Raw genomic sequence first — 7,555 nt, forward strand, 5'->3', positions numbered from 1 at the left:
TCTTGACAAGGGACTTCCTCTTTTTCACTGCCCTGTACTTGCCTAAGCATGACTGGTCTCTCCTGACAAGTCCAGAGTAGGTGAGATGAATTCCCACGATTCTCGCCTCTAAGGAGCCTCTGGCTGCACTTCTTCAAAGACAGATTTGTTGAGGGGCAGGGAGGTGTTGGCAGTTCATGGTACTTTCAATATTTGTCACCAGCACCATAATTCAAAGGCATTGATTCTTCTCCAGTCTTCCTTACTCAGTGTCCAACTTTCGCATGTGTATAAAGCCATGGAAACTACCATGGCTTGAGTTAAGCACACCTTAGCCTTCGAAGTAACACCTTTGCTTTTTAACACTTTCCGGAGGGCTCGTGCAGCAGATTTACCCAATATGATGCATCAGTTGATCTCGTGATTGCTGCTTCCAGGAACATTAATTGCGGATGCAAATAAGAGGATCTCCTCGACTTCAATCTTGTCTCCGTTTATCTTCATGCTTCCCAGGGGTTCACTTGTGAGGACCTTGGTGTTCTTTACACCGAGTTGTGATCCAGACTGAAGGCTGCAAATCTTCATCAGCAAGTGCTTCCAGTGCTCCTCACTGTCAGCAAACACGGTTGTGTCAGCTGCATCTCGTAGATTGTGAGTAAGCCTTCCTCCGGTCCTGATGCCACATTGCTCTTCCTGTCACCCTACTCCTCCGATGGCTTGCTGAGCACACAGCCTGAGCGTGGTGAGAGGACACGGCCCTGAACACACCTTCCATGGCTTCAGACCATGCATGTGTGACCCGTCCCGTGGGCCATTAAACAACGTGGATACCTGAAAGAGGGACTGGGAATGAAGATGGGCAAGAGACGCGAGAAATGGAGGCAAGACAGGAATCTGATCAAGCCTCAATTTATTGAGCAGAAGGCAGGGGCTTAAATACCCCATGGTGGGCGGGTAACATTACATCACATGCTAATAAAATGTAATGAATACCCAATGGTGGGTAACATTACATCATATGCTAATAAAGTGTAACAGGTAATATCCAATAATCACGCAGCTACCAAATATGGAAGAAATGGCAGGCATCAGTCCTCAAACAGGTCCGCATGCAAATGAGGTGCACTTGGATGCCTGGCGGAGGTGTCCAATGAGCATGGCGGCTGCCTGCCACCGAGCACCAATCATCACAAAGGCCAAACTCAGGCAGGACAATAGGCCAGGGAACATCCGGGAATGGGAAGCTTAAAGACAGCGGACGCGCAGGCCATGGGCTGAGGGACGTGCAGACTCGCACATGTGCAGACTCCCACATGTGCAGACTCCCACACATGTGCACTTCTTCTGTTCGCATAACTGGCTCTGGGTCCACGTACAGATTTTGCATGAGCACGATGCAATGATCTGGAATTCACATGCTTCTCAAAGCTGTCCATAATTTGTTACGATCCACACAGTTGAATGCCTTTGCACAGTCAATGAAACAGCAGTAAACATCTTTCTGCTATCTTCTGCTTTCAGCCAAGACCCAGCTGATATTAGGAATGAATTCCCTTGTTTTACATCCAGTTCTGAATCTGGCCTGAACCTCTGGCAGTGCCCAGGGACTGACTGCTGCAACCACTGTTGGATGATCTTCCGCAAAATGGTACTGGCATGTGATATCAATGATATTGTTCTGTAAGTTGAACATTCTGTTGGGTCACTTTTCTTTGGAATGGGTACCGATATGGATCTCTTCCAGAACAGGACACTAGATTAGCTTAATTTCAAGTCCCGTTCCTGTTACATCATGCGACTATGAGGGAGTTCGACTGAGGCTTAATGCAAGTGTGGCTCCTGCGAGTGGATTTGGGGCTTCCACGGTCATTCATAGTCTTCTGCAAACCCGATGTTCACAATTTAATCTCTGATGTTTGTGGGATCAGCCCACATCCAGAAGGATGCTGAGGGACGGTTGTCTAATTGAGGGGAAGAAATGAAGAGGCAGAGAGACGTTTTGGAGTGCTGACCTCTTCCATGGTATCAGGAACCAGGTCCAGGGGAGAGAGAGAATGTATTCTTATATCAACTTATATAGTCTCAGGGCATGCAAGCCCCTTCATTACAGGTAGCCAAATACGTAACAAAGTGAGCAGTTTCTTAACCCTACGGGTCCCTGAACTCATTGGAGGAGTCACCTAGCACCAGTGCTGGGGGCCGGTAGGGGGAGTGACTGTCCCCTGAGCAGGGGGAGCAGCAGCACCATGTCTGCTCTAGAGACCAAGCTGCCGGCCAGATAGCAGTCAGCCCTGTGATTGTCAGAGGTCACTTTAAGGTAATAGCACTATTAAGGGAGGACATGGTGGGGATTCATCTTCATTTTGAGAACGTGACTGGGACTCATCTCTAACTCACAGGTGTGAAGGCCTCCCTCCACCCAGAACCCTGGCTCACAGCTCTTCAGAATACCCCGGATGAGCTCCACACTCCTTCACTTCCTCAGTTTGGCTGTCCAGCCCCCCAGGGTCAGCATCGGTCTCCTGGGGGGTCTTTTCCACCTCATCACTGTGGTCAGGGGGTCGGCATCATCCATCTGCACCCTGATCACCACGTGCATCTTGTGCTTGAGCAGGACCGACAGTCCGGCTCCCGCAGAGCCTGCCTTGTCTGCGAACGACAGACCGCTGACGTGGTGCTCCCAGCCGCCGCGGAGACAGGATGGCGTGCTTCCATCAACGAACTCCTCCAAAGTCCCCACCAGCATCCGGGTCCCCCTCGGATGGTCCTCCTTTGACCTCTCCTCCACTTCCTCCTCTTCTAGTGGCACCATCTGCTCCCCATCCCTGATAGACGCTTCCTCCACGAGAAGATAGTCTTTGATCGGCTCCAGCTTCAACAACCTGAACCGGCACTGAGTGTGAGGGTCGCCAGGGGCAGCCGCTGGCAGCATCTGCACCCTATGTTTCTTCTTCTTTGGCCCACCCTGGCTGGCACGGGGGGCTCATCTTTCTCTTTGTTGTCCTGTCATTCTCTGGCCACCTGCAGGATCATGACTTCCATGCAGACTTCGACCCATCCTGTTTCGACCTCCGGTTCTCTTCTACATGGATGAGTGTACCGTCTGCCACGTCCCTCGGGCCGCTTGTAAATCACAGCGCTTCGGACCGCTCTTCTCTCTTGCCTTCTGCTTCAGCTCAGGCCGCGCCACTGCTCGCACAAGGAGGACGCTTCAGTTTGGTGGCAGTGCGTAGATAGTGGTCGTGCAGATTAAGGGTTCCCAAGCCACACAGTCTGGGTTCAATTCCTGGTCGGCCACTTCCCAGGCACTGAGCTCCTGTGCGCCTCAGCCTCGATCAGTGCAATAAGGGTGGTGGTTTAAATGGGGTGGGGCGGGGTGAAGGGTCAAATGGCAGGAAGACACGACTTTTACTCCTGCAAAGTGTGACAGTCTCAGAAACTCACGGGGCAGTTCCACCCGATCTTAAAGGGTCCCTTTTAGTGGGAATGGATGCAGCCGTAGTGAGTTTTGTTTATGTTGAAGGATCAAATGAGCTAGCAATACATTGCTTTCCGTAAACACTCAGGAACAGATATCACCATTGTAATTATCCTTCATACCTCAAACCCTGGTGAATTAAGCCCGAACTAGGCAAGCCTCAGGCCCCAGGTCTGACATAGGCAACAGAATCTAACCAGCCAGAAACACTGGCTTTCCATTTCGGCTAGAGAGCTAAAACATCAATTTAATAAGTGAGGCTATTATTCTAAGTAAAGATTAGGTAACAATACAGGCAGTATCTGGAGATGGCAAAAAACATTACAGAGAAAAGTAGAGCCAGTCTGGAATGAATAAAGTGGGAGAAGCATATGGAGCGCACTGTGGTCGCTCAGATCCCCACACCTGCCCACAGCACGGCAGGCATCCACTGACAGGTGGAGTGCCTGTGCTCCGGAAACTCTATGTGACGCGCTCTTAGGGCATGCTGGGGGCCAGAAGATTTCTGTGTTCTTGAATTTGAGCCCCGTAGAGAAGCAAAAACAGAAAAGAAATCCTTCACAAACCCATTGCCATCAAGGTAGAACTGATTCATAGGGTTTCTGTGGCTCATGTACTTTGGCCACGTTGTCAGGAGAGCCCAGTCCCTGGAGAAGGACATCATGCCTGGCAAAGTGGAGGGGCAGTGCAAAAGAGGAAGGCCCTTGACGAGATGGGTGGACACGGTGGCTGCAACAATGGGCTCAAGGGCAGGAGCGTTTGTGCGGATGGTGCAGGGCCGGCACTGTTTTGTTCTGGGTCATATAGATGGTCGTGATGAGGGGACCCACTTGATGGCATCAAACTGACTGTCCTTGGACTTTCTCCCTGGTGGGTTTAAAGGACCAACCGTCAGTTATCAGCTCAAGCTTCACCTATTGCCCCGCCCGGTCTCCTGAGCAAGGCAGATTCTCACTGCCCCGAGTCAAGTCCAGCTCATAGCAACCCTATTTCTTGGCTGGTGTGTTCGAACTGCTGACCTTTTGAGTCAACGGCCGAGGGTGTAACTTGCTACACCACCAGGGCTCCTTAGAGAGGTTCTCAACGTTTGGTATCGACAGTCTTGACATCTCCCAAGAACTTATTATCTATGCAAATTCTGAGAACCGACTCTAAATCAGACGGGTTGAGGATCAAACACATACTCCCCACCATCGAGTGGATTCCGATTCATCGCAACCCTCTAGGACAGGGTCGAAGTTCCCCTGTGGCTTTCTGAGACTAAAACTCTCATCTTTCTACTTTGGAGCAGCTGGTGATTTAGAACTGACTTTGCAGTTAGCAGCCCTATGCTTATTAACCCACTACGCCAGTGTGCTGTTCTGAAGGTAGGGCTCAACATCTAGTTTTACAGTTCCTCTGGGTGATTCTAAGGCACTCTCAGATTTATGCATCTCTGACATAGCAGGCGGAGCCTTGGTGGTGCTGTTAGGTAAGTGCTGGACTGCTAACAGCAAGGTTGGTGGTTCAAAACCACCAGTCTCTTCTTGAGAGGAAGATGAGGCTACCTGGTCCTGCATAGATTTACAGCCTCAGATATCCTATATAGGATCACTATGAGTCTGAGTTGACTGGATGGCAGTGGGTTGGTTCTATTAGTCCAAAGAGGGAGAGCAAGGGCCGGTTGGAGAGAGAGCTGCTCATGGGACAGAACTTTGCAACAGAACTGGGGCTGAGGCAGTACCAGGAGGAGCCACGATGGAAAAGCATCCAATCTTGTCAGGATGATGAACACAATAGCTCCTTGTGATAGTTACATAATCTGGTGTCAACTTGAGACTAAGAGTGAAGGGGTGGAGTCTAGCCTGTCAATCAGGTTGTAGCTTGATGACCTCATTTGGAGGCACAACAGCTTTCGTCCTCTCCCACCTCCAGGTTGGGAAAGCCAATGGTTGCTTCGAGTAAAGGCTTCCTTTGTGGACCCAGCAGCAGGCCCTCCCCCTTCCACCCTCTCTCACGTGACTTGCAGGGTCTACGGCAGTCACTTGGAGCCCTCTTTTCACCTCCTCTCCGTCTCCTCTGCTGACTCTTCATCTTTGCCTAGACTTCTCCACGTGGCATACCCCAAGGCTCAGTCCTGCGTCCCTGTCTCCTTTTCACCCCACTGACTTCCTATGGACTTATCTAGACCCAAGGCTTGAAAAGATGGATCTTTACCCCGAAGACCCTCCAACACATACATCAGTACAGACCCTCTGACCCCTTCGAACAAACACCATTCTGCCTTCTTCAGCACCTCCGCTGGATAATTAGTAGACATTTTAAACTGGATACATTCAAAAAGGAATCCCTAGTTTCTTGCCTGTCGCTTAGATTTTACGTCAATTTGTACCTGGATGAAAGTACAGAGGTGGAGTCCAAGCTATCAACCAGGTCACAGCCTGATGATACCTCATTGGAGGTTTGGCTTTTTTCAAAATAAGAGATTCACTGGGGAGCCTCTTTCTCTCTTGCCCTTCACCTGCTTTCTTGGGTTCTCTCTGCTTCCAGGCCCGGCCCTGTGTTCTCATTGACCTTGGATCCATGAGACTCTGTACCACCAGCCTGTGACGCTCCTGTTTCTTGCTTCACCTTTCTGTTCCATGGGCCCACAGCTACATGAGTTTGAAGAGGGCTCCGCATGGTGAGCCTGTCTCACATACTTTGAACCTGTTGTCAAGAGAGGCCAGTCCCTGGGGAAGGTCATCCTGCTTGGGAAAGCAGAGGGGCGGCAGGAAAGAGGACGGCCCTCAGCAAGATGGATTGACGCCGTGGCAGCAACCATGGGCTCCAGCATCAGAACCATCGTGAGGGTGGTGCAGGCTGGGCAGTGCCGCATGCTGTTGTGCACAGGTTCACTTAACAACAACTGGCCAGCCTCAGATCCTGCCTTTGAGTTTGTCTGGGCTGGGGGCCTTCTTGAGATGAAGTTCTCTCTTATGTACATCGATGACGTCACTGGTTTTGTTTCTCCACAACCCAGCCGCACACGCCTGCCCGAGCGAGTGACTCCGCTCACAGCCTTCCCCGGCTACGTGAACGGCGCTCTCATTCTTGTTGATTAGCTTTCAAAGTTTAGTTGTTAGTGATTTTGTTTTCCCTCAGATTGCTTGTCCAAGCATTAAAAGAAAGCCTGCTGGCTGACCTTCCATGCACATCCATTGTCTGACCATTTCTCAGCCGCCCCAGTGCTGCCACCGCATCAGAACCACCGAGATTGCTGGATTAGACCACGCTTCCCAACAGCACACCCTGCCCCTGACTCGATCCTCAACACTGCAGCTCCGAGTCCTCCTCTTAAAACTGGGAGCCAGATTATGTGGTGCCTCTGTTCCTAACACGCCCTGAATGATTAGAAGCTGCTCCCCACACCTTGCCCTCTAGCCCCACCACCTCCTGCTCGCCGCCTCTCCCCGTGCCGAGCTGGGCTGCATGCTCTTCTACTCCAGAGCCTGGGCACTGGCCATTTCTTCTCTCTGGAAAGTTCCTCAGACCTCCATTAGGCCGACTCTTCTGTCCTTCAAGTGCTCTCCCCACTTTCCCACCTTGACCGGCCTTTCCGGTGTCCGCAGCGCACGTCACCTTGAGCAGCCTCTCATTTCCTTTGCGTAGAGTTGATGCCTAGCTCCTTCCACTGGAGTGTAAGTCCACGAAGGCGCGCACCTTCGGGTTGTTCACTACTAATATGAGGGGGCTTCAAGAAGTTCATGGAAAATCAGATGAACAGATCATGGACCTTTAAAGCTGCCCCAATCCTAAGCTCCTTAGATAATGCCTACCATGTAGACTCACTACGATTGAGTCATTTCTGACTCATAATGATACTCAACAATTACTGTCTGGATGACTTTAGCAGGATACTTTTTTAGACAGTGTGGTAGTTACGTAATCTGTTGTCAGTTTGAGACTTAAAAGCAAAGGGGTAGAGTTTAGCCTATCAGGTCGATGCTTGGAAGCACTAAGGAAATAGTTCACTGGAGGCTGGACACACACACACACACACACACACACACACACTCCCTGGGCACACACTCCCTGGGAGACATTCCTGTGGACAAGACACATGAAGCTACACCAGAG

General features: G+C 50.8%; 1 pseudogene; it reads right to left on the reverse strand.

Annotated features, from left to right (window-relative positions):
• Window positions 1-2,452: 2,452 nt before the first annotated feature.
• The window catches only part of LOC115872751, a 13,144-nt pseudogene continuing 8,041 nt past the window's right edge, over window positions 2,453-7,555 (reverse strand).

This window comes from Echinops telfairi, unplaced genomic scaffold (assembly GCF_000313985.2).
Source record: "Echinops telfairi isolate 266 unplaced genomic scaffold, ASM31398v2 ScPeMD7_7457;HRSCAF=8495, whole genome shotgun sequence".
Classification (NCBI taxonomy): domain Eukaryota; kingdom Metazoa; phylum Chordata; class Mammalia; order Afrosoricida; family Tenrecidae; genus Echinops; species Echinops telfairi.